This window comes from Leuciscus leuciscus, assembly GCF_965113295.1.
Source record: "Leuciscus leuciscus genome assembly, chromosome: 15".
In the NCBI taxonomy this organism is placed as follows: domain Eukaryota; kingdom Metazoa; phylum Chordata; class Actinopteri; order Cypriniformes; family Leuciscidae; genus Leuciscus; species Leuciscus leuciscus.
Genome location: NC_138739.1, coordinates 33,862,413 through 33,889,365, shown reverse-complemented (window position 1 = coordinate 33,889,365; position 26,953 = coordinate 33,862,413). Strand labels below are relative to the sequence as shown.

Genomic DNA, 26,953 nt, shown 5'->3' with positions numbered 1-26,953 from the left:
AAAACAAACTAAAAGTCTAAGACAAAACAACTGAATCTGTAACAATCACTTAGACTGGGATTCCATCTTTTTTAATATATATATATATATATATATATATATATATATATATATATATATATATATATATATATATATATATATATATATATATATATATATATTAATCATTATTCAACTAAATTGTCAAAATTAATCAATTGAGTAAATTAATACATGTATCTATTCTCTTTAATTGTATTAGTTCTAATATACTGGATGCTGCATCATTATCATGTGCATGTTAAACTCATCTATAAATATGTTCCAATTTGGCAGTAAATGTTCTTGAAGGGAAGCTTCTTCACACATTTGACCATACTGGTCAAACCTTATATACACTGTAAGACTAGCAAAATCAAACTACTATCAACTAACTGCACATGCATCAGGACACAAAGACGGTAATACAAAATGCTAAAGCTAATTGCTAATAACTAAATCAAAAAATAGCAGATAAACCAAGCAGATAAACCTGATATGTATAATCGTTTAGGTAACGCTTTAGATTACAGCCCGGAAAGTACTGCGTAATTAAAATGAAAGTACAGTGTAACTTTTGGTAATTACAGTGTACCTATAAACTACTTACGTGTAAGTATAGGGGAACAATATGTAAAGTCTTGGGAATAAAGGTGTAACAACCAGGAAAATACTGCATAATTAAAATGAAATTACAGTGTAACTTTCGGTAATTACAGTGTACCTATAAAGTACGTACGTGTAAGTATAGGGGAATAATATGTAAAGTTTTGGGAATAAAGAGGTAATAACCAGGAAAATAACAAATTATTTAGGCAAATTATTTAGACTAAGTATTTCATGTAGTTACAGGGTAAGTATGACATAGCGGGCTGTAAATTAAAGTGGTGCTTCTTACCCTCTTGTTTCATGTAGTTACAGGGTAAGTGTGACATTGCGGGCTGTAAATTAAAGTGGTGCTTCTTACCCTCTTGTTTCATGTAGTTACAGGGTAAGTATGACATTGCGGGCTGTAAATTAAAGTGGTGCTTCTTACCCTCTTGTTTCATGTAGTTACAGGGTAAGTACAATAAAAACACATGTACACACACACAATCTGATATCACTTGGAAAACCTTTATTCGAAAAACAACTTATTTCAAAACAGATTTACAACATATTACACTTCTTATTCTTTATTATTTTTTTAAAATCAACTTTTCATTTCAAATACTAAAGTCCTGATAGAAAGTAGCATGTTTTGTCCTTTTTTGTTTCTCTTGCATGGCTTCCTCCTCCTCTTGGTCCTCCTCTTCTTTTTCTATCGTTCCACTGATTAGCCTAATCTTAAGAAGGAGTCTTTTTCTATTCTGTATTATGTATTAAAAGAAAATACAGTACACCCAGAAATGTTCTCATAATTTACTCATCTTTTCGCTACCGACCAACTGTCACCAGCGAGTGCATGAGAGTCGGCTTCATAGGGTCGGCTTGAATGGCTTCGCGTTTGGTGAAGCTTTAAGCGTTCATTGCATTCTCGCGGGAGTTTGATGTGAAACTCGCGCGAGAACTAGTGTCTCTGTTCTTCTGCATGGTTTGTTTTTCATTATTATTATCTATTATTGTTTGTATTTTGTTGTGAGCAATAATAAAAACATAAAAAAAAAAAAAATTCAACATTCGGTTTTTCGGTGCGCCCACGTCACGCTTTACTCAACCCTCTCATGAACGTGCAGGTGACAGTTGGCCGGAAGCGATAGTCTACAGTTTAAAATTTTTAATATTTGGTATTTTTCTTACAAACGCTTATCGTTTCACTTAAGAAGACATTGATTCATCCATTGGGGTCGTATGGATTACTGTTATTGTTGTATGTGCTGTTGTCAACTTTTAGGAACACATGAGCTTGCATTATATGCATTCACAGAGATTATTTATTTTTCTAAAAACTTTTGTTTGTGTTAATCTGAAGAAAGAAATTCGTATACATCTCGGATGACATGAGGGTAAAAGATGAGTAAATGGTGAGGACATTTCTGTACTGTATTTTCTTTTAACACATAATACAGAATAGCAAGAGACATGTCATGGGATTCTTTCTTAAGATTTATCAGTGGAAAGAAAGAAAAAGAAGAAGAGGAACAAGAGGAGGAGGAAACCAAGCAAGAAAAAAAAAGTGCTGTAAATCCGTATTGAAATAAGTTGTTTTTCAAATAAAGTTTTCCGAGTGATATCAGATTGTGTGTGTGTACATGTGTTTTTATTGTACTTACCCTGTAACTACATGAAACAAGAGGGTAAGAAGCACCACTTTAATTTACAGCCCGCAATGTCATACTTACCCTGTAACTACATGGAACAAGAGTATATTTATCCAGCATTTAAAAAAAAAAAAAGTTGCAATAGTTTTACTTGCCTTGAAACTTAATCAGTGCACCTTTGCAATAATAACAAATTAGCCTACTTTATAAATGCACTGATATGTACCCTGTAATAAAAATAAAAAAAAGCCTTTATGTATTTTTATACACTATTATTACAAAAACTCACTAAATTGCTCCCAAAAGTAAGATTCTAAAATACTTAGTCTAAATAATTTGCCTAAATAATTTGTTATTTTCCTGGTTGTTACCTCTTTATTCCCAAAACTTTACATATTATTCCCCTATACTTACACGTACGTACTTTATAGGTACACTGTAATTACCGAAAGTTACACTGTAATTTCGTTTTAATTACGCAGTATTTTCCTGGTTGTTACCCCTTTATTCCCAAGACTTTACATATTATTCCCCTATACTTACACGTAAGTACTTTATAGGTACACTGTAATTACCGAAAATTACACTGTACTTTCATTTTAATTACGCAGTACTTTCCGGGCTGTAATCTAAAGCGTTACCATAGTTTATAATAATTAATATTTAATGATTCTTAAAAGTTTTCCCTTTCTTATTCCAGTTAAGCCTTCTTTTTAATTTTAAGTTCCGCAGACATTTTCCTCTTTTGTTTTTTTATCAGCCATCTCTCTTTCTGTAGGCTAGTCGTTCGGTAAAGGGGCGAGGCTTAATTTTGATAAGTATAAGGATTTGATTGGATAGGGAAAAGTGCTCACTACATTTCAGAATGGAGCCAGACGTGAAAGCGAGTTAGATAAAACAATGTATGTATTGCTATTTGTTTACATGACCTAAAAGCATGGATGGCCTTGATATTGTTTCACATCCTCGAGCTGCATGATGACATCACTCTTTTCTCCAGAGCTGCTTTATAGCTAAATTTAACACATTTCATAATTGCTAAAGTTTACACAAATATTGAACCGAATTGAATCAACACAAAGCTGATTTCGCCTACATCATTATGTCCGCTTACTGCTTACTGTTGTCTTTTTGAGCTGCTTTACAGCAGAATTGAATTCTGTTTGCTTCATTGAAACAATCTCTATTGTATAAAGTGCTATAGAAATAAAGGTGACTTGACATGACTCGGAGCATGTAAATTTTTTATAAAGAATTACAAAGAGTGTTTTTTTCTCAGAATAATAGGCACCGATCAGGAATGTGTATTAAGAAATCACAAAATTAGTAAAACAGGATATTCTGGTGTGAAGTGATTATTTAGTGAAAAGTGTGCATTACATATTGTACCAAATGAACCCAGTCGTGAATGCGTGTTTACATGATCTAATAGCACACATGGTCTTGATGATTTCATCAGAGACAGAAAGTCATTAGAGGTAGACTGTTTTTACGGTTTGTTAATGAAATGTCTCTCACACATTCTTTTCCATTTTCTTGAGCTCTCTGTAATGGATTTCTCACTTCCCCTCTCTCTCTCCTGGGCTTGTAAAGGAGAAGATATCCTCTGGCCTTGTCTAATAGTCTGCGGATTGTGCAACGGTTGCCCCGTCCCAGAAAGACAGCAGCAACGCTTTGTGAAAGTGCACGTAGCATGGAACACAGGGGTCAAGGTTTACCGGCAAAAACAAACCATGAAAAAAAAAAAAAAATGTTGGTCATGTTTTCCTGCATCGGGGAAGAGAAGGAGAGAGAATTATGGGAAAAATAGAGGTGGTGACAGGGAAAGTTGGAAGTGTGTGACGGCTTTAGGCTACGTCTCAGCGCTAAGTCGAGCGCTCTCTCCTCCCCATCATTAGTAAACACGGCCCTTACTGCCGATTGTGTGTTTTGGTAGTCTGTCCGACACAGTTTTCAAAAGTGTTTTTCAAAAACTACTGATACTACCTTTAAAAGGCTTTATGCCAAGCCCTGTAACATTATTTTACATACATACACAATTACAAATTACACACAATACAATTTTTTTAAAAGTTTTATAAAAAAAAAAAAAAAAGAATGAAATGGAATTGTTTTATTTAATTGTTATTCATTGTTGATGTTATTGTCCTGTTGCACTGATTATTACTCTTCTTTTGTCATGACAGGACGTCACAAACCTTCAGCCAGATTTGCATTTATCTTTTCTTTTTGTATGGTAAGTATTATAGCATTTTTATAGCATTTTGTAGTGTGTTCTTGTAGTATTTGGACAAAATGCTTTTGATAGATACTGTCATCATAGTGTTTCTGAATCACACATAGACATTGAGTTTGATCCTTCTTCAGCAGTTTACTGAGGTTTGACCTGATGCCATTGTCTGATGCGTTTTATTTACTAGTTAGGGGTGACTGATATGGGTTGGTTATGATGAGGGTCCATTTATTTGGAGTTCAAACATTGATTCTTTTCAAAGAATCTATTCCAAATGTGCACACAAATTAAAACTCATATTACTTATTTTTTTTTATTTTTAGCAGAAACCAAATAATAGGCTTATTATTTGGTTATACAACTATTTTTTGGCTCCTTGCCTCCTCTGAATATACCTGAAAAGACTGGAGTTGATCCTAAACATAGTATGTCTGTAATTTTAAAACATACAACTTTAGTAAACTGAAAATGAAACAAATGAACCAAATTCACACATCATTGATGATCAGCTGTACAGTCTGAAGTTCAGATGAGTTTGTGATTTTAGGTGTATTTTCCTACATCAGCATAATTGAAGATTGCTGAGTTTGATGGAGAAGTTTCCAGTAATCACCAGGAAAAGTTTCATTTCTGTTCTCATAGTCTGGATCCTGTTTCTCTTGTGAATGACTGCTGGGAATTATTTCACACACAACTCCACTGTCATTGTGTCTCCAAAACACATTGTTGTCATAAAGTTAAACATCATATTTAGTAGCAGAATACATCAAGACCACCAATAACAGCCTCTACTGTGACAAAAAAAAAAAAAAAAAATTGTCCAAAAAAACTAAATGAAAAAAAAAAACAAGAACATTTTTATTGTATGTATTTCACCATTGTTGTATTATGAATTATGAATTATATACAATTGAAGCCTGTTCTCATAGTGATCAGTCTGGTTCTTAATACATAGCTACGTTAAGTTTGTTTGTCTCTAGATTGCAGAAGTGTATCACCTGATGCCATTGTTTGATGATTTATCAGAATCGTGTTGCTGAGGCACCAGGATGGAGTTATAAACATTGCCACAATGAAGAAGTGGCAGTTTCTCCACAGATTTCTGGCGCTGAGATACAGCTGGGGCCTGCAGGAGCCATCAAGAGTCTGATTGGGCCCTCAAAGGCAACAGAGTCATCAATAATTTATGTGCAGCAGCATTCAGACTGGAACATCACTAGTGAATTTCAGCCATCAGATCAATCACTCATTGATTCAGATTGTATAAAACCTTTCTAGCGACAACAAAGTCATGGGTTTGATTCCCACAAGTCATCACACCAACCTTAAGACTATAATTGATTATTAATTGATGTATAGATCATTGTAATTTAGTGCAGTATTTATTGTAAAGATATATGTTTTAATAATTCCACAGGTCAGTGATCTTTTGATCAAAACATACATTTTCAGGTTAAGTTTCAGGCAAAAGCCCTAAAGTACTGCCACAAAGAATTGATACAAACAAACTATGCAAACATTCAGAAAAATGCTAATGGCGGTGAATGAGAAAATCACAGCACTTTGATTTATCCATTCTTTGTTACACATATTTAAACAGTGTGTCATTGTGTCTCAACACACTGTCTATTTATCGTCACTGTCAAGTGCGTCAAGAATGCAGAGCTTCAAGTGATGTCCTCAATCTGACCAGCAGAGAAAGAGAAACAAAACGTGAAAAAACTGCATTTTCATGAATTTGCTTTCCAAATTTAATTCACATTTGTTTACAGTCATATCACCATATAGGCTTGGTTTCATGTGTTTCCTTAAAGGTTGTTTTGATCAAATTGAACTGTTTGGCAAAAATTTGGTTTCTATCTATGTATTTTAATTATTATCATGTTCATATTTGTCTACATATTGATGTTATTTATCCATTACATACCTTGCAAAAACAGAGCATTTGTTTTGTATTATATGGACACAAAGTTATTGAAGCCTGTTCTCAGAGTGATCAGTCTGGTTGTTAAGTAAATGCATAGATGCGTCACATGATGCCAGTGTTTAATGTTTTACATTCACTAAGGTGTGGTGTTACTGTGGCAACCCTCGCACCAGGATGCCGGAGTTATAAACACTGAAAAGAGCCATACCCATTTATTTAGCAAATTCTGCTGCCAATCGACTGATGTGTTATAGGGAATTAATGAATCCGATTTGGTAAATGTGCAGTTTTATTATCAACAAACATAAAATCATATATATATAAAAAAAAAAAATACATTTAACAATGGCAAATAAAACATGAAGAAACATTTTTCATAGGAGAATAAGTGTGGTCAAACAATTGGGCCCTTAATGAGGCCTTTTCTCTTAAAACTATGTGAGGACATTTTTTTTTTACTTTTCATTACAGAAGGTAAGTGGTATTGAGGATGGATGGATGGTTAAAATATATATTGCTATTTATTACGACTGAACAATTAGAGACAATGAAGTGCTTATAATACCACCCATTTTAGGATTCACATTTTCAGACTAATTGAGATTTCGTTTTTCAGTGAAGTGTCTCTTTTTCTAGTAAAAACTAAACGAATAAGCCTCATTTGCAGGCCAGTCTCATGGAACCTCATCTTCATATTGCTTTGTGCACGCATGGCGACAGTTCAAAAATGAAATGTCTGGTTAGTAGTGTAGCTAAAAGGTTAATGCCCTATCAAGTTTTTTTGGGAAAAGTGGGAAGCAATCTCCTCTTGTAGTTCTTGTTTCAGATACAAGCATGAAGATATTTGTCTGAAATGTGTAAAGCTCTAGAGAAAGAATCCAGTCATGGGAAGGACAGGACAGCCATAAGAACCAGCAGGTAAATCACTGTGGGTGATGGCATCGCCAGTGTTGTCACAGTGTATTCAAGCTGCAGCAGTGCTGGCACTAGTGCATAGTATCACTTTACTGTACCTTAAAATGTTATGTGACATCAACCATGTGAGCGGCGGCAGCTGGGCTGGGCTGAACAACACAAGCAGCAACAAATTCTGGCACTATCATTCAATGTTGAACATAATGAGAGTGGGGTTTTATATCAGCGCTGACGACTAAATAACATGAACTGCAACTGGGGCAAATGTTCTACTGACCAAAGATTAGGCGATACACACAGGCAGCATCCTCACTGGTGCCAATCATCCAGTCCGCTATCTATATGACCTCGTTGAACACCACCATCGCGGTAGGGCCACAACAGTTTAAGATGAAGGCTGGGAATCAGATTCAGCCCAATTTGACTCCTCATGTACAGACAATAGCTGTGATGCAAGTGAAACATCCAAGTGATAAAATCTAGCAAAGATATTCAGTGAAGACCAATCAGCTGCCAAACAAATGTCGTATATAGACACTCTGTGTGCCCAAGCCCACGAAGAGACCATACTCTGATGGAAAATTGCTAAAGACTCAGCAGCTCTGGTTGAGTTAGGCAGATCATTCCACCAGCAGGGAACAGTCAAGGTAAAGGTCCGAGAAAGAGATTTTGTGCCTCTTTGAGATGGCACCACAAGACGACGTTCACTTGCAGAGCGCAAGTTTCTGGATGGCACATAAGTCTGAAGTAATGAGTTTAGGTAAAAGGGGCCAGAGCCAGTGGTTGTTCTGTAGGCAAACGTCAGCGACTTGAATTTGATGCGAGCGGCAATTGGTAACCAGTGCAATTTTGTGAGGCTCTCTTTGGCTCTTTAAAAAGACCACTCTAGCTGTAACCTTCTGGATCAGTTGCAGAGGTTTGACAGTGCAAGCTGAAAGACCAGCCAGGAGAGCATTACAATTGTCCAGTCTGGATAGAACTACACTGTAAAAAAAAAAAAAAAAATGGAGAAAACTTAAAAGCTTAAGGCAACCAGCTGCAGGACATTTTTGAGTTTTCTCAACTTATGTGTTTGAGTTATCTCAACTTTTCTCAACTTTTTTCATGTTAAATAGTTGAATAAACTTTAAAAACTGAATTTGTCATACAAAACGTAAGTTGGATTTTTTTACAGTGTAGTGTTTGGACAAGGAGTTGTGTAGCATGCTCTGATAGGAAGGGCCTGATCCTCCTAATGTTGTATCAGGCAAATCTGCAGAATCTCCAGTTCTAGCAATGTGGTCTATGAAGTTCAATTGATCACCAATCACAACTCCAAGGTTCCTGGCTGACCTTGATGGAGTTATGGATGACGAGCCTAGCTGAATGGAGAAGGTGTTGGGTGTTGGGTTGGCCGGGACCACGAGTAGCTCTGTCTTCACAAGGTTTAGTTGAAGGTGGTGGTCCTTCATCCAGCCAGAAATGTCTGTCAGGCAGGCTGAGATACGATCAGCTACCGTCGGATCATCAGGCTGGAATGAGAGGTAGAGTTGTGTGTCATCAGCGTAGCAGTGATAGGAAAAGCCATGTTTCTAAATCACAGATCCTAGTGATGTCATGTAGATGGAGAAGAGAAGTGGTCCAAGCACTGAGCCCTGAGGCACTCCAGTAGCTATATGTTGGGTCTTAGACACCACACCCCTCCACGATACCCTAAAGGACCTACCTGAGAGGTAAGACTTGAACCATTAGAGTGCGGTTCCAGAGATGCCCTTCGTCTTTAGGATTGACAGGAGGATCTGGTGGTTAACTGTGTCAAAGGCAGCAGACAGATCCAGCAGGATGAGAACTGAGGATTTGGAAGCTGCTCTTGCTAACCTCAGAGCTTCAGTTACCGAGAGCAGGGCAGTCTCAGTTGAGTGTCCACTTTTGAAACCAGACTGGTTGTTGTCCAGAAGGTTGTTCTGTGTAAGAAAGTGAAGACTAAAATTGTATTGTTTAATGTTATTTTTTTTTTTATTAATTTTCTTTCTTTCTTTTCATAATAATTTCATAATGTATTTTATGAGTCAGAGTATGTTTGTACATATGTGCTGATGAGAAATATGGGAGAGTTATATATTTTGCTTAGAGGTATGTGTGCAATGTAATGTTTACTGAGCAGAGATGTTCCAATGATGATGATACATCAAATGTGTACCGTTGGTGTTCTTTACAAGGAAAGGAATGCTTTTAAACTGATGCAAATGTACCACTAATGTATACACAGAGGGATAGTGGATTGTACCATGAGGTACACTGTAAAAAAAAATATCTGAAATTTAGGATAAAAATGGCTGCCATGGTTGCCAGTATGGTAGTATGGTATATAAATTTGGTAGCAATATTTTAGGTTTTACGGATTTAACTTAAATTTACAGTAAAAAAAAAAAAAAAAAAAATCTTGACATGACAAAAGCTTGGATGAGTAGCTAGCCTGGGTATTTTGACAGGAAGCATCAGATTTTTCTGATATTGTAAAGCATGAACCTATTGTTTAGCAAACAATCCGTAGAATTCAGAAGACAAGCTATCCACTCCTGGAAATGTTTTGACCTTAAAGATGTTAAAGATGATTAATGGATTCAGAAGCGTGCAACAAACACAGAGGTAGGACTATTCCACTAATTTCACAACTACATAATAATAAATAAATAAATAAATAAATAAATAAATAATAAAAAAACGAATAACTGTGCTGATCAAAAGAAACTATGCTGACAAAACACAACGAACATATTTGTTGCCGTTTGTCTGTGTGGTGTGAATTGGCCTTTACAGATATAAAGTGACTTATAAAAAGAAGCCACATCGTAGACAAGATAATAAAAGATTTCAAAAGCACCTCATCTGTTATTCAAATTTGACGTTCAAACTGATTTAATTTGCCTATTTCATTTGGACATTCACTGAGATCTCTTGTTTAAACCACTAACCTTCAGGTTAAAATTTAGACAATATTACTCTACAATTTATGTACTGAAACACAACAGTGAGACAAACATTCAGAAAGAGGCTGTAAAGGAGACAATTCACTGTAATTTTTGTCTGAATATTGAGTATTTTTACTTTTTCTATAGTTTTGAGCATAAATATCACCATAATTTGTTTTATTTTTACTAAAACATTTTTAGTAAGACAAAAATTCTGTATGTTTGACATACAAGGTGGCAAAAGTTAGGGTCGAGTTCAGGATGCACAAGAGCTCATTTGTGTTCCATTTGTTTTCATAAAACCCGGAAGATAATTTGCATTTGAACCAACGGTTCCATTGGGAATTTCCTGTGGGAAGGTGGTTAAGATTACTTTCACTTTTTGTTCTACGTCATAAAATACACAGACATATAATACCTTATGTGAATTTTCACATTGATGTGTTTTTAAGTGTAAAGAGTTACACTTTATGTGCTTAATGCAGGCAAACCGCTGTTTTGCTTCAATAGTAACTGTTAAAAATAGTAACTCTCAAAAAGCATTTCAATTGTGATTAATAAGTAAATGTACATAAACTAAACTTTTGATGATTGATCAAACTGTTTAGAGATATTTATTAAACAAGGTCATTCTTGTGTCGGAAAACATGTAAATCTTCTGACTGGAGTCGTGCACATGATGCAAATGTGTTAAAGGTTAAAAGACTCCAAAGTACAAAGACTCCATCTACTCGTTTTGTAGAGTGTAGTTGTGTTCTGACATCAGTCTGCAGAGCTGTAGATCTCAACCCTGAGCTCCATGTTTTTCAGTTTTATTTTGTGCACAAAACAGAAAGAAAGAAATTGAATGTTGTAATTTCAAAAAATAATGTATCAGTGAATGGTGAGCAGTTCTAATTTTAACATAAACATGAAAAATACAAAAAGAATACAAAATAAATGTAATATTGGCAAACGCAACATGTTAAAAGAACAGATAATGTTCAGGCAGCAACATATTAACAGACTTGTTTGTCCTTTTGCAAACAATGTTTCTGCTTCAGTGTTTCAAAGTTTCATTCTATTAATAATACAATCAAAGGCCATGATATCACCACATTGTCAGAATTATAATAAATTAAAGAATTTTTTTACTGAAGATAGTTTGCAGTTTCATCAGCAGAAATCAGCTTCAAGGAGTTCGTAGACCGCCCCACTTATAGTTACAAAGCCCGAAGAGTGTAAAGACCAACGACTCTACCTTTCCACCGAGCAAGGACACCGACAAGGCACTTGAGTATTAATTTCTTGTTGTTTATTTAATTTTCTTTTTGTTTCCTTTTCATCTGATCTTTCTGTTTGTGAGCTCTCTTACACTATGTGTTTTCAAATCCCTACTATTACTCATATCCCTACTATCCCTACTAAATTATACTTCACACGTCGGAGGCAGTCCAATCCTAACAACCTGCGTACCTTTCCGGTGTCTTCTAGTACTATATTCTCTTTTCCTATTGGTCTCTGGAATTGCCAGTCCGCTGTAAACAAAACTGATTTCATTACATCTAGTTCTAGTCATTCAGGTCTCAGCCTATTGGCCCTGACTCAGACCTGGATCAGACCAGAGGACACTATCACACCAGCTGCGCTCTCCACTAACTTCACTTTCTCACACACCCCTCACCTGACTGGTAGGGGTGGAGGTACTGGTCTGCTCATCTCAAATGATTGGACATTTGATCATTTACCACCTCTGTGTGACAACAGCTCATTTGAATCACATTCAATTACCATCACTAGCCCTATTAGAATCCATTTTGTAGTTGTATATCGTCCCCTAGGTCAGCTTGGCAGTTTCTTGGAGGAGCTTGATGTGCTACTCTCATCCTTCCCTGAGGATGGTACTCCTCTCATAGTTCTTGGAGACTTCAACATCCACCTAGAAAAACCTCAGGCTGCTGATTTCCACACTCTGCTTACCTCATTAGACCTCAAACAAGTATCTACTGCGGCTACTTACAAATCAGGTAACAAATTGGACCTTATTTACACACGCTACTGCTCCACTGACCATACACTGGTCACTCCGCTGCACACCTCAGATCACTTCCTCCTCACTCTTCAGAACACAACACACACTCCTCCACAGGTCACCTTTCGGCGAAACCTATGCTCACTCTCACCCTCTCGCCTATCCTCTTTGGTCTCATCCACACTTCCTCGACCTGATCAGCTTTCAACACTAGATACTAACAGTGCAACTGATACTCTTTTCTGCACTTTAACATCCTTTCCTCCAGGCCAGCCCGCACCACACCCTCTGCCCCCTGGTTATCTGATGTTCTCCGTGAACATCATTCTAAACTCAGGGGTGCAGAGAGGAAGTGGCGCAAATCGAAAGATCCTACGGATCTTGGGCTTTAACAATCACTCCTCTCTTCCTTCTCTGCTAATATCTCTACTGCTAAAATGACTTACTATCACAACAAAATTAACAATTTTTCTGACTCTCGCATGCTTTTCAAAACCTTTTCCTCTCTTCTCAACCCTCCTCCTCTTTCATGAACCCTAACAGCTGACAATTTTGCCACATTCTTCATAAATAAAACAACCACCGTCAGCGGCCAATTTACCAATCCACAAACTGACTCACACATTTTACCAGCTAACACACACATTCTACTCTCCTTCTCTCTACTTTCAGAGGCAGAAGTCTCCAAACTCCTCCTTTCCAATCGCCCTACCACCTGTCCGCTTGATCCTATTCCCACTAACCTACTTCAAGCCATTTCATCCTCAGTTGTGCCCGCACTCACACACATCATAAACACCTCTCTTCACACTGGTACCTTTCCCACAGCATTTAAGAAGGCTCGGGTAACCCCACTGCTTAAGAAACCCACTCTAAATCCAGCACATCTGGGAAATTACAGAGTATCTCTTCTTCCATTCGTTGTGAAAATACTTGAACGAGTTGTTTTCAACCAGATTTCTTCCTTCCTTACACAGAACAACCTCTTGGACAACAATCAGTTTGGTTTCAAAAGCGGACATTCAACTGAGACTGCCCTGCTCTCAGTAATTGAAGCTCCGAGACTGGCAAGAGCAGCTTCCAAATCCTCAGTTCTCATCCTGCTGGATCTGTCTGCTGCCTTTGACACAGTTAACCACCAGATCCTCCTGTCAATCCTAAAGATGAAGGGCATCTCGGGAACCGCACTGATGAAAACAATGCGTCTGTCAGAATTTTTGGGATATTTATAATCTTATACTTTTTACTAACACCAAATGTTTTGCATTTACATTTATTCATATAGATAATGCTTTTATCTGAAGTGTCAAAGCAGAAATGTGGTGTCTGGTTTAAAAAAAAAAAATAGCACATCAGACTCTGGTATATGAGTTTAATTTAGTTCGCACATTGAAAACAACAAACCCCTTCCTGATGTGTGGTGTGTTTTGGGCAGTGCACTGGGGCTCTTTGAGGGACCTGTGAGGGTTTTAATGGCCTCTGAAAGCTCCAGCCGTATCTCAATCTCAGCATCAGAACATCACAATAATTGGGCTTTTCTCATGAGGGCCATGTATGACAAACATCCTGATGGGCAGTTTCCTCATCAAGCACAACCTCCCATCAGAGAATACCGTCTCTTATTGTACAGTCTTACTTTTGAGCTCATTTGAAAGGCAAATTCATGAAAAGGTCAGGCTGTATTTCCTTTATCTTTTCAATTCTCTCTCTTTCATTTTTCTCTAAGTCAGGAGGAGGATGTTATTGGAAGCTCTGAAATCTTGTCCTGCCGCGTGCAGTGATAATAAACTAAAGTCAAGACATGACAATGTATTAATAGACTCAATGGCAGAGGGAATATAAGACATCATTCAGAGAAATGTTGAAGTGAAACAGGTGAAGTAAAGACTGCTACTGTTTATGACGTCCAGAATCTCCTTCACTATTCAAAAAATGTCCTCACTAGTAAAACCTGTTAAACACCAGCTAGTGAGCCGGATCTCACTATAGTTAAAGGTTGAATCAGCGATTTCAGGCCCAAACATAAATGATCACATTCATCTAATCTTTCCTAACGATCCGCTAGCTGCCCGCCCCCGTAAGCAGGGTAAAGAGGAGGAGGAGGATTAGGGCGAGGGAATACCATCGTGTTTATTCCAAGACACGAATAATTATCGGGAAGGCTTTTGAAAGGTGGAGATACTGGAGTCAGGTGCGTGTGTGTGTGTGTGTGTGTGTGTGTGTGTGCAGTGCAATGTCTTAGGATGTGTTTGTGAGTTCTGAGGAGTGACTTCGTGTGCAGCCGTGCACCTTACATATACCTAATCCTACCCATCTCCACCCCCTGATCCCTAAACCCACCCCTAATCCTACCCATCTCCACCCCCTGATCCCTAAACCCACCCCTAAACCTACCAATCTCCACCCCCTGATCCCTAATCCTACCCATCTCCACCCCCTGATCCCTAAACCTACCAATCTCCACCCCTTAGATCTGGATCCAACTCCGCCCCCTGGATCTCGTGTACTGCAGTGAGGTGCTACTGGATGTGACTATGTGACTAGACAGAAACCCAGTCTCATGAGAATTCATAATAATTTGCACAAGATCACAGGATGAAATCATACAAATTCAAACCCAAACCTGCATGGATGTAAAAAAATAAAATAAAAAAAGTTTTAGTACAATCTTAGTTGGACTGTATATCATATGATTTTAGCGTCTTATACAAATTATCATGAGTTGCATGAGAGTATGTTGGCTTTATGTGACAAATAGCAATTTACTGTCATTTTTAACTTGATAAAGTATTGATGATTTGGGTTGGTAGGTGTTGAAAAAAAAGTGTGTATAATGTGGTCAGAGCAAACTTGACTTCCTCTGCTGTCTGGTTCAGAGCTGCAGTAGAACTAACTTCATCAACCAGGGTTCATCAGATTCTACAGTTTTAAGCAGAAACATGAAGATCCTTCAGCTTCATTTCTGTGAGTTATTACATGTTATGAATATATTAACATGAGCTTAACCATAAATGGCTTTATGTTAAAGCTTCACAGTGATTTTAATCAGGTAATAGAAATGATGCATGTTTTTGTCTTATAGATGTGTTAATCTGTTGTCGAGCTGCAGTCTCAGATCAACTCACTGATTTGGGATCAAATGTGACCATAAACTGTGATCTTGATGAAAATGAGGTTTATTGGATTTTACTGAAAACACCAGATCCTCCAACAGTGATTCTACGGTCATTCTCAACTCCAACAGCGCCTTTTTACTCAAATAAAACATTCAGAAAGAAATATTCACTGCAATTTAATCATCATCTGTTTATTAATAATGTGACCGCTGATGAATTAGGAGTTTATTACTGTATGAACACACGCACACCTCTAAAACTCAGCAACAGCACCAGACTGCACTTCACCGGTGAGTTCATTTACTCCTTTATTGATCAAGTCATGATGTATAGTGTGAATGTTTATTATTCATTACTTGTTAGTTACTACATCAGTTTTTTTAAACGTGTATGAAAATCATAATTATCACTCTCATTGGTTTCTCTACACAGAGATTAATATGTTACAGATATTAAAGGTTTTTTAAATTGCAGTCATTGTGTTCCAGCTGGAGACTGACATTAACAAACTCTGAACACTTTCTTTACAGAATCAACTGAACTAACTGAGTGTCACAATCAGACAGCGCTGGAGTTTATTAATCAGAATCAGACACAATGGAAGATTATTATCATCATATCTGCTGTGATGAACGGGCTTCTGCTCATTGTGCTGATCGGTGAGATATTCTTACTGTTTTAAAAATGATCAAATTAAATACACAATAGTGCAACAAAAAAAGCAATATAATGATGTTGTCCATATAAACAGCAGAAATGTTTAATTACTTTGTTTAGCCTACTTTTGACTATTTTGTGTGTGTGTGTGTGTGTGTGTGTGTGTGTGTGTGTGTGTGTGTGTGTGTGTCCATATATGTTTTACAATTTAAGAAATAATAATATAAACGTTAGTAAATATTGTATCTGAATTTACTGTTTCATTCTTAGTTTTTGCTGCTGGAAAAACAGAAAAGTTGGACAAACACATTCACACTGATCTGCGGACACACGTTATATATCAGCTTCAAGACCCAAACCAGCTGTAATGTAAGTTAATTAATATAATGTTTATTGCTATGTCTTTACTCTAAGTTTTACATATTGATTTTAATTTAAATTAATTATAATCAAATATTTTTTTGTTATCCCAACAAAATATTGTTCCTCTTTGTTTTTTATTCATTTATATCAACTGCAGCTGAATGCGATCATTTTTTTTCCCTTGTTGCTCTTCCAGTTCACCGAAGTGGAACATATTCAGCAAGCAAACAGCATCTGTCAACATGTTCTTAAAATATCATTGTGCTTAAGTCAAGAATATAATATTTTATGGTGTAATATATGGGCACATAAATCTTGGCTACAAAAACTGTTGAAAATGTAATTCGTAAACAGTCCATCTGTTATCAAGCTTCAGTTAATAGTCATATCGATGTGAAATTCTTCGATTATCTTTTTCAGTCAGGATTTGCATGTTTGCACCAATAAATTGACTGAAAACAAGTCTAATCTTTTTTTTTTTTAAATGGTCTGGCACAAGTCCATTATACATATTTATATCAACATGTACTGTATATATTTGTCAAATAATTTGTATTCAGCACAAGTCCACACAGTGTAACTACACAGACTACACAGTGCGGTTAAACTCAACTGAAGTGTTAAAGCAAAACCAGAAATATGTTCCACTGATTGTTCACTTGAAAACCAATGACAGAGTCTCTCACCTTTATCTAGAGTGGAGGTTTAACCTTAAACAGAGTGCCAGTACCTTCATACATTTATGGTCTCAGTTCTCACAGTCGTCTTAAACTCAAATGGAAACAGCAGAACTGCAATATCTCTGCTTTGTCTATATCTACAAATTTATTGTCAGAGAACTTGACAAGTGTTTGAATGCATGAAAGTTTCACACAAACCAAAGTTTATATTGCTTTGAATGTCCAGAAGATAAACTGCAACTGTCAAATCTGTTGTTAGATATTCATGATCTTCCTTGAGTGGAGTGTTTGTATAAAGATCAGATTTAAGTCTGCCTTGAGGTCTACAACCATAAACTCTAATAAAAAATCCTTAAAAATAGGGCACAATGTATTGTATTCATTTAATTTAACAGAATTTTTACAGGTAATGGTCTGTATTTTCTGAAAACAGAATTTTACCGTTTTGTCATTATACAGTGAAATGCTATGATGTTATTTTACAGATGTTCGCTGTAATAAAGGTCCACTATTAAATTTACAGGTAATTGCTTGCATTTTGGTTTTACATCAATTTTACGTTTTTTAAAAGGAAATTGTCTGTATTTTTACAGAGTTATGTGTAATTTTACATAAATTATTAAGTAATATTTTACAGATTTTTTTCTGTGAAATTAGAAAACAAAGAGAAGAAGGTATTGCTGCAGAAATCTGCATCTATTCAATATGTTTTCCTTGAAGATCATTAAGCATGTGGGGGTTAAAGTGAGTTTTTTTTTAAGGTTAAATAATAGTATTTGTGTACATAGGCCTGTATTGAATTATTATTTATTGTATAGGCTAGTCTTTTAATCTTGTCTTGCAAACAGATGCTCATTTTGATCATTATTTCATTGTCTTATTCTCAGAGATGGCAAAAGTACTCACTTCCCGTACTCAAGTAGAAGTACAGATAATTGTGTTAAAAAATACTCTGGTAAAAGTAGAAGTAGGCTACTGATTTAACTTCTTTACTCAAGTAAAAGTAACAAAGTAGACTTGTAAATTTACTTAAAGTATAAAAGTAAAAGTAGCCTTACGACTGACAACCATTTTTTATGCAAAGCTACCTGGACCACACAAATGTTAGAGTGCAAGCTGATAAACTTAAGTGGATTTGGAAAAAATCCACTTAAATGGTTCTTTATATGCCATTGCACTTTGCACACCAAATACACTTTAAATGGATGTCTGCCAATAGGCCTAAAATCAGATAGCCTATACTCCAGGTTAATAAGATTCTGACTGAGTAGCAAGATATGAATTCAATTGTGTTTCTGTGAGAATTCACAGATCCAGTTTCTCTTTTTTAATCTTCCCCTTAAAATTTAAAGGAATCTACATGTAATGATTTGCTGCGAATGAATGCCGCCGAATCTGTCGAGTCGTCTTGTAGTGGTGGCTCAAGTGCAACGGATATTCAGAGACCCGCCCCCTTTAGTTACCGTTGCTATGTCCGACAAGCGACGCCGTTCTCATGGCGTGTGTTGGCAGTGCCTGTACACAACCATCATAAAATGATAAAAATCCATCCAGTGTTTTTTTTTATTTTATCTCCGTATATGTTTTCCCCCCTCTCAAATCAAGCCGTTCGACCTAGTGACGTCACACGGTCGGACGCCCCTCCCACGATTGTTGATTGACAGCAGCGTTTCAACACAGACCCGCCCCCGCTCGTGAGCAAGCTGTCAATCATCATAGTCCGCGCGTCATTGTTGATACTGGAGCACTGTCTATGAGCAGAATGGCGTCTAATTGATTGTGGTGTTCTGTTCTTGTGTGTAATAACGAACACAGCAGTCATTTTTGATGTTCCTAAATCTGAATCGCTTAAGACGCAGTGGCTGAGTTTGTTTTCGAAGGGAATATTCTCCACGATCAACGTCAACGTCAGTCAAACTCCCTGCGAAGGGTTGATGATGCGTAATAACGGTGACCACTGAAATGATTTGAAACTAAAGTAATGAGCCAATTTTGTAAAATGTAAGGAGTAAAAAGTACCGATATTCGTGTTAAAAATGTAAGGAGTAAAAGTAAAAAGTCGGAACAAAAATAAATAGTAAAGTAAAAATATCTGAAAAATCTACTTGAGTAGCCTACAGTAACAAAGTATTTTGTTTGCACGCGATGACGCAGATTCAAATTTTCCGCCATTACTTTTCCACTGTTTAGTCCCGCCCACAGTGGTTAGCTGATCTTGCCGAGTAAGTGAATTTGGATCTGTATCAAGGGAAGCGGGAAATTTGAATTCAGTGAATTCAGTCTACGCTCTGAAGTGGATTGTGATATCAACAAAGCAATCGTATTCATCAAGAGCAACCGTGAGCAGGAGCCCTATTGTCAGTCAGTCAGTTTGGATTCTTCGGAAGTAACGTGCCCTTTTCAGTGAGCCTGGTTCGTCATAGCGGACATCATGCCAACCGATCACCGGCTGACTCTGAGGTAAGACTCGTAAGAGTCTCATCATACTACATGTGAACGATATTTTATATTTGTTTTAAGTTTACAGTTTCCAAGCTAACGTTAGCATTCTTGAATGATGTTCAGTCATAACTGGCGCCGAGAACTGGAGGGCAAAACACTGAAAATGCAGCATGCGTCTTTCAATTTTCCATCTGTTTTAAGAAAGATCAGTTGAACCCACATCTCAAAAGACCTAAAACAAGCATTAGTAGACGTGTTATTCATATCAAAGTCCGTTTAATTGTTTATAAAATCTTCGTTAATACGTGATAGTAGGCCTATATGTCAGTAAATCAATCTCTTAAACAGAGGGACATTTTGAAACACTGTCTGGAAGCTGACAACTCTCTTGAGAGCTGACAGGCTCTTCTTTGTGCAAACTTAGGCATGTCTTGGGTCAAATATATATCTTAGATTGGTACAAAACTTTACGATTCAGTGCGTGTGAATTTTGCTGACGGCATTAATTGCTTTACTTTTAAAACTTTGGCACAGAGAGCTCAACTTTTGACAGTTCATTCATGCTGCCATCGATCCCCTATTAGAAATATGCCATATTCAGACGCAGGGTCAGTCTGGAGAAGTTTTGTGTTTGTGTATCATTGCTCCGCTCTGCTGCCCTCTGCAGGTCATTCACGATACACCTCTCTTAACTTTTCCAAAGGTGGAAAACATCTGATTTCAAAAGCAATCATTTAAACGTTTTAATATTATTTTCTCATGGATTTTTTTATGTTTTTATCCTGAAAAGCTTTTGATTTGTAATTTTAATAACCATCAATTTGATTATTTTGATGGGAGATAAACACTTTCTGAAAGCGAGAGAGAACTCAAAGAAATGCAATGGTAATTTGTGCTGCTGTTTATTATTTTATAGGCCTATATGTTTGCTTTTATCAACTAACTAATTTCACTACTTTTTAGTATGTCACATAACTAATTTCTTCTCAAAGCAATGTCCATATATTTATTCATGTGAAAAGTGGCCGTGTAACAAGTGGAATGAACATGGTCAGGAACATAGTCTACATGAAGAAACAACAACAATCATTCTATCAAACTGTTAAACCCCACTCACTGACTGCACTGCCATTCTTTTTCCGTTTGAGGTTTTAAAAATGCCGATATGTCTAAATCAAATGTGAACTCTGCTCAAGGGTAAACCACCAGTCAAGAACAACATGACACCATATGAGTCATTTACTGTCAAGTGACCAACTCAGAGGAACTGATGGTTTAAGTACTGAGCTTAGCTTTACACTTTATTTGACCTAAACCACACTGCTTACACTTCTGCTAAGAAAAGCAAAAAGATTTTAATGCACAGATTTAATGTATATTATCTTTTAGGAGATGCAATAAACTTCATTTTGAACAACTGTACCAACTTCAGCTACAGGCAAAACAACACTGAAATTTCCAACATAATTATGCACAACATACACTTCGAAGATATTACATTTTTACAAAGTGAAATGCTTAATGACATGTAAAAACTGCTGTCCTTCACACAACAAACCCACACCACTAACAGGAAGTCAGACTGAACTCTGACTACATTTTGGCCATTTTGAATGTCAAGTGTAAAGTAAAAATGCTACCACCTTACAGGTTACATATATTTAAACATTTAGCTAAACTTCTTTCAAAGTTTAAAGGGTTAGTTCACCCAAAAATACAATTCTATCATCATTTACTCACACTAATGTCGTTCCAAATCAGTAAGACTTTTGTTCATCTTCGAAACAAAAATGATTATCTTTATGATGAAATCTGAGTGATTTATGTCCCTCCCTTGACAGCTACGCAACTACCACTTTGACTTTAAAAAGTTCAAAAGAGATCTTCAAATTAATTCATATGAATTGAGCGTAATTGAGTATCGAAAGATCCGGTAGAATGAGAGCAATCGAGAACAAGAGAAGAAAGAAGAGGTCGACTATCCCAACAATGAAATCTGATTCCACCACTAGCGCTAATGCTAGCTTGGACATTAAAGTAGAGAAATGGAAAGTTTGCCAGGCTGTGGAACCAGACCCCACCCTCCCTACGGGACGCTACGCCTCCCATGTCAGGGCCATCTGTTCCACCTTGCTGCCCCACAGCGGGTACACCTGTGGTTCCTCTGACCCCGCTGGTTCAGGGAGATTCTAGAGATTCCCAGCCCATGCCACTGGCTCATCCGAACGATCAGGCTCGGCTATGCGATCCAATTCGCCCGGCACCCTCCCCGGTTTCGGGTAGTTTGCTTTACGATGGTGGGCAAGGATGGCCTCATCATGCGAGCGGAGGTCGCAGCCCTACTGGCGAAGGGTGTGATCGAGCTGGTCCCTCCAGCCGAGATGAAGTGCGGATTCTACAGCCCCTACTTCATTGTAAAAGTGGTGGGTCCAATCCTGGACTTGCGTTCCTTGAACCGGGACCTTCACAGGCTCCCCTTCAAGATGTTAACGCCCAAGCGCATTTTCGAATGCGTTCGTCCTCTGAATTGGTTTGCAGCGTTCCACCTGAAGGACACATACTTTCATGTCTCCATTCTCCCTCGACACAGACTGTTTCTACGCTTTGGTTTCGAGGGGCAGGCATACCAGTACACGGTCCTCCCATTCGGGTTATCCCTGTCGTCCTGCATCTTTAGCTAGGTCGCAGAGGCTGTTCTTGCTCCCCTCTGGGAGCAAGGTGTTCGTATTCTCAACTAGACGACTGGCTGATTCTAGCTCACTCTCTGGAACAGATGTGCGAGCACAAGGACCTGGCTGGGGTGCCATGTGCAATGGGTATGCAGTGGCATGTCAATTGCCTCAAGTTGCTAGCAGTACTGCTTTAGGGTCCTACTGAGGGGCAAACACATACTGGTTCAGATGGACAACACTGCGACCGAAGCATACATCAACCGTCAGGGTGGTCTACGCTCCCGCCGCTACCCAGCCGGTTCAGTTGATTTGGGAATGCTTCGGAGACGCACAGGTAAACCTGTTTGCCTCTCCAGACACTTCCCACTGCCAGTGGTTTTATTCCCTGGACTTCAATTACTCTTGCGGTACTTTGATGTCATAAACCGATCGTTCTGTGCAGCGCCGGTTCAAGTCGAACAAGCCTTCAGTTTCTTTCCAGTCACGTTTACTAACATGTTTTTAATTATTTATAAATAAGCTATGTTAGATGATCATATATTCTGCCATATAAACATAGGAACCATAAAATAATTAGACCACCATTTACTTGCATCAAGCAACTGGTATTTTTATAATTAGTATTAATATAATTGTTACTTTTAATTTATTGCCACACTTTAATATGGGAATTATATTATCAGAAAACGAAACATTTAGCGTAGTCAGGCTTTTATTTGTGGCGCACTCTGGTTTATGGCTGCTATAAATTTGACCTGCCACAAGATGGCACTGTTTTCAACACTCTTGATGCTTTGAATCTTTTCCCGGAACAATCAGGGGACAGCCTCGGTGCTTCACAAGGTGGTTCAATAATCATCAACAATACCCAACAAACATCACAAACCTGGGGTGATGAGGTGATTGAAGATGCGTGCAGGTGGTGGACCATGAATAATTCTGGGTAATTAAGTGCTGAAGTTGACAGAAGATTGTGACACAGGGAAGGATTAAGCTGTATAGTAAGAAATTGAAATTAAAAGGCCAGAAAGATGGAGTTGAAGAATATAATTCAAAAATAAGTAGTATTGTACATAAAACAGCGATAGATATATTTGGGGAAAAAACAACAGGAAAAGGAAGACAGTTCAAGCAAGTCAAGTCACCTTTATTTATATAGCGCTCAAAGCAGCTATACAGTGAGAACAGGAAAATTATGCATTTCGGCTGTTGTTCAGCTAAAGTCAGATCAGTGTTGATTCAGATCCGTTTGTGAAGATCATCAATTATCAAATTAGTTCAATTAATAAATTATTCAATTAGTTATCATCTATAAAGCAGTTTTGCAAAAAAAATGATGTTATCTAGCACAGTTCAGTTCTCATATAAGAGTCAGTCCAGTCAGATCAATAATATTGTTGAATATTAATATAAAGTGTCTCCAACTACAAGCCAGAAGCGACAGTGGCAAGGAACCCAAACTACATCTGGAGGCAGAATGGAGGAAAAACCTTGGGAGAAACCAGGTTCAGTCAGAGGGCCAGTTCTCCTTAGGCCAACAAACGAATGTGATTATTATGATTCGGGCAACATTCAGAGTCAGAAGTCAAATTCACAAGTCAGAATTCAGATCCATTTTCAAACTTTTTGTTGTATCTTTGTTGATCTTTGTTGATCAGTTTGTGCAGATAAGCTGAAATCATGGTGAACTTCAAGTTTCCACTGTGGATCATTCTTTCAACTATGGTCTCTATCTACCATCACAACCCAGAAAACACTGAAGTACTGATGAGCTATACCGACTGCGAACCTCGGTGCAAACCAAATTACCGAGAAGTCTCAAATTCCATCGAGACATTCTCCTTCGGCGACCAAAATACATCCACCGTGGCTCCCAGCGAATCTACTGCATTTCCGATGAGGAACAGGCCGGGTCTATCAGTTCATTTTGGACTGCTGGCCCACGAGTTCATAAGAGGAAAGGTTCTGATCGGCGTGTTAGTGTGCTAACTCCACTGGCAAAATTTGTCGCAAAATCATGCAACACTTCCCACAAGTTTGCCCTCTACAACGTTCGTTCCATCACCAACAAAGGCCTTCTGATCAATGATCTTATTATTGACCAAAACTTGGATTATTTAGGTCTAGTCGAAACTTGGCAACAACAAAACGATTTTCTACATTTAAATTCTGCTACTCCGCCTGGATTTGTTTATCTATCAAAACCCTGAACTTTCGGGAAAGGGGGTGGTCTTGCGTTGATCTACCACGAGTCTCTTAAGGTGGAATTACTTAATTTACCAGAACAGCCCTCATTTGAGATGCTGGTCGTGAAACTCCACGGCCACACACCCACTGTTATTGGCCAAAGTTTTTTAACCAGGAACTTTCAACTATTTTAACAACAATTAATGGAATGTCTCCTCACATCATTCAACCACACTGAAAATTCATCTACAAAGGATTTTAAAGCAACACTGGACTGTTTTGGGATGACCCAATATGTTGGATTCCCAACTCATTCAAAGGGACATACACTTGACTTAGTTTGTTGTGCAGGCATTACTCCATCTAATATTCACTCGTCTGAATTGCCGGTTTCTGATCACAAGGTTGTCTTGTTCAACGCTGCTTTGACACTCAGAAAATTAAAAGTGAAATAGGATAATGTCATACTGTAACATCAGACATTTAAAGAATGAAGATCTCATGGAATTAATTACCTCATACCCAAGTCCTGCTGCCCCTTCTATGCCCTCAGACTTAGTAGGCTACTACAATGACTGCTTATCTACAGCACTTGATGCACTAGCCCCTATAAAAACTAGGACTGTTTCCTTTGCCCATACTGCTCCATGGTACACACCTGAGCTACGTCAGCTCAAAGGGCGACGTCTTGAGAGGCTCAGCAACAAGACAGGACTTACAGTTCACAAACAAATGTACACTGAACATGTTCTCCACTATAAAAACATGCTGAATACAGCTAAGAATATCTACTACGCGAATAGCATCAATGCGGGTGAAGGGAACACAAGGAAACTTTTCTCCACAGTGAAAAGGCTACTGAAACCTCCAGATTCAAACACCAACAACATATCTGATGATTACTGCACTGTTTTCTTTAAGTTTTTTGATTAAAAAATCTTCAAAATCCATCAACAACTGGCCGTGGCGAACATCACACAGGCTGCACTGCCAGCAGCATTTGTGATAAATTTAGCCCCACCTGCTGTTTTCAGTAACTTCAGTCTTCCAACTGAGGAGTCTATCTTTGAGCTCATCACCAAATCTAACTCTTCTACATGCCACCTGGACCTCATCCCCACCTCCCTTGTTAAGACCTGTCTACCTGCCTTAACACCACTGATAACCTCCATTATCAAATCATCTTTGTCAACTGGCATAGTCCCTGCATCACTAAAAGCTGCGATAGTCAGACCCACATTGAAAAAAACAGGACTGGACTGTAACAACCTGAATAATTATCGTCCCATGTCAAACCTGCCCTTCATTTCCAAAATACTCGAGAGAGTGGTTGCAATCCAACTCCAGACTTACCTTCAAGATAATAAACTTCTTGAACAATTTCAACCTGGGTTCCGTTCACGCCACAGTACCGAGACAGCCCTTGTCAAGATCACTAATGATCTTCTCCGTGCAGCTGATGCTGGCCTACTATCCATTCTTATCCTCCTAGACCTCAGTCTAGGAGGATATTGTGCCTTCGACACAATATCCCACCAACTGTTGCTTGAGCGGCTTGAAAGTATAGGAGTCTGTGGAACTGCCCTTAAGTGGATTGCGCACTACCTGACAGCCCGGACATATTTTGTCAAAATTGAAGACAACCAGTCAGAGAGCTCAGCACTCCAACATGGAGTTCCACAGGGGTCAGTACTGGGGCCACTTTTATTTATCATCTACCTTCTTCCTTTAGGCAATATTTTCAGACATCATGGCATTCACAGTGTTCCCACTGCCACACTTCCCCCAAACACCCTCACCACCTGTATCGACGACATCCAGGCATGGATGACCACCAATTATCTCCAACTTAACAGTAACAAAACAGAGCTACTGCTCATTGGCACTCCATTCACACTCTCAAAATCCAATCTTTCATCAGTCTCCATTGGGGAGGAGGTCATACCAGTCTCTAAACAGGTAAAGAGCCTTGGAGTTATTTTGGACAGTACCCTTTCATTTTCCAACCACATCAATAATGTCTGTTGGACGGCTTATTTTCACCTCAGAAACATTGCCAAACTGCATCCCTCACTTTCGCAACACTCCACTGAAGTTCTTGTCAACACCCTGGTGACCTCTCGGATCGACTATTGCAATGCGATCCTGCAAGGAATCCCCAATAAATTTCTCCACCGGCTCCAACTTCTCCAGAACTCAGCTGCACGCATCATCACCCGTACCAAGTCTACCGATCATGTCACACCCCTGCTGATTCAACTGCACTGGCTCCCCATATCACAACGAATCAACTTCAAAGTCTTGTTAATGACATTCAAAGCCCTGCACAACCTCGCCCCCTCATATATCACAGAACTACTACAGACCTACATACCCCCACGCTCACTCCGTTCATCATCAGAAGGATTACTGGTAACCCCAGACATCAGACTCTCCACAATGGGAGCAAGGGCCTTCTCCCATGCTGCACCAAAACTCTGGAACTCTCTTCCCCCTCATATTCGTGCCATAGACTCCATTTCACAGTTCAAAACCACT

General features: G+C 38.1%; 1 protein-coding gene across 3 annotated transcripts in view; it reads left to right on the top strand.

The window, feature by feature from the left end:
- LOC309475516 (uncharacterized protein) overlaps positions 1–16,896 on the top strand; it is a 115,656-nt gene extending 98,760 nt beyond the window's left edge. The window contains exons 1-6 of one of the 3 annotated variants that reach the window (XR_014197672.1): positions 12,157–12,293; positions 13,276–15,262; positions 15,381–15,704; positions 15,945–16,073; positions 16,342–16,440; positions 16,631–16,896. The gene's annotated coding sequence lies outside the window, so the exon portion shown is untranslated. Of the gene's footprint in view, positions 1–12,156; positions 12,294–13,275; positions 15,263–15,380; positions 15,705–15,944; positions 16,074–16,341; positions 16,441–16,630 lie in introns of those variants that run through there. The other 2 variants (XR_014197673.1, XR_014197671.1) reach the window with 2 other exon arrangements.
- Positions 16,897–26,953: the final 10,057 nt, after the last annotated feature.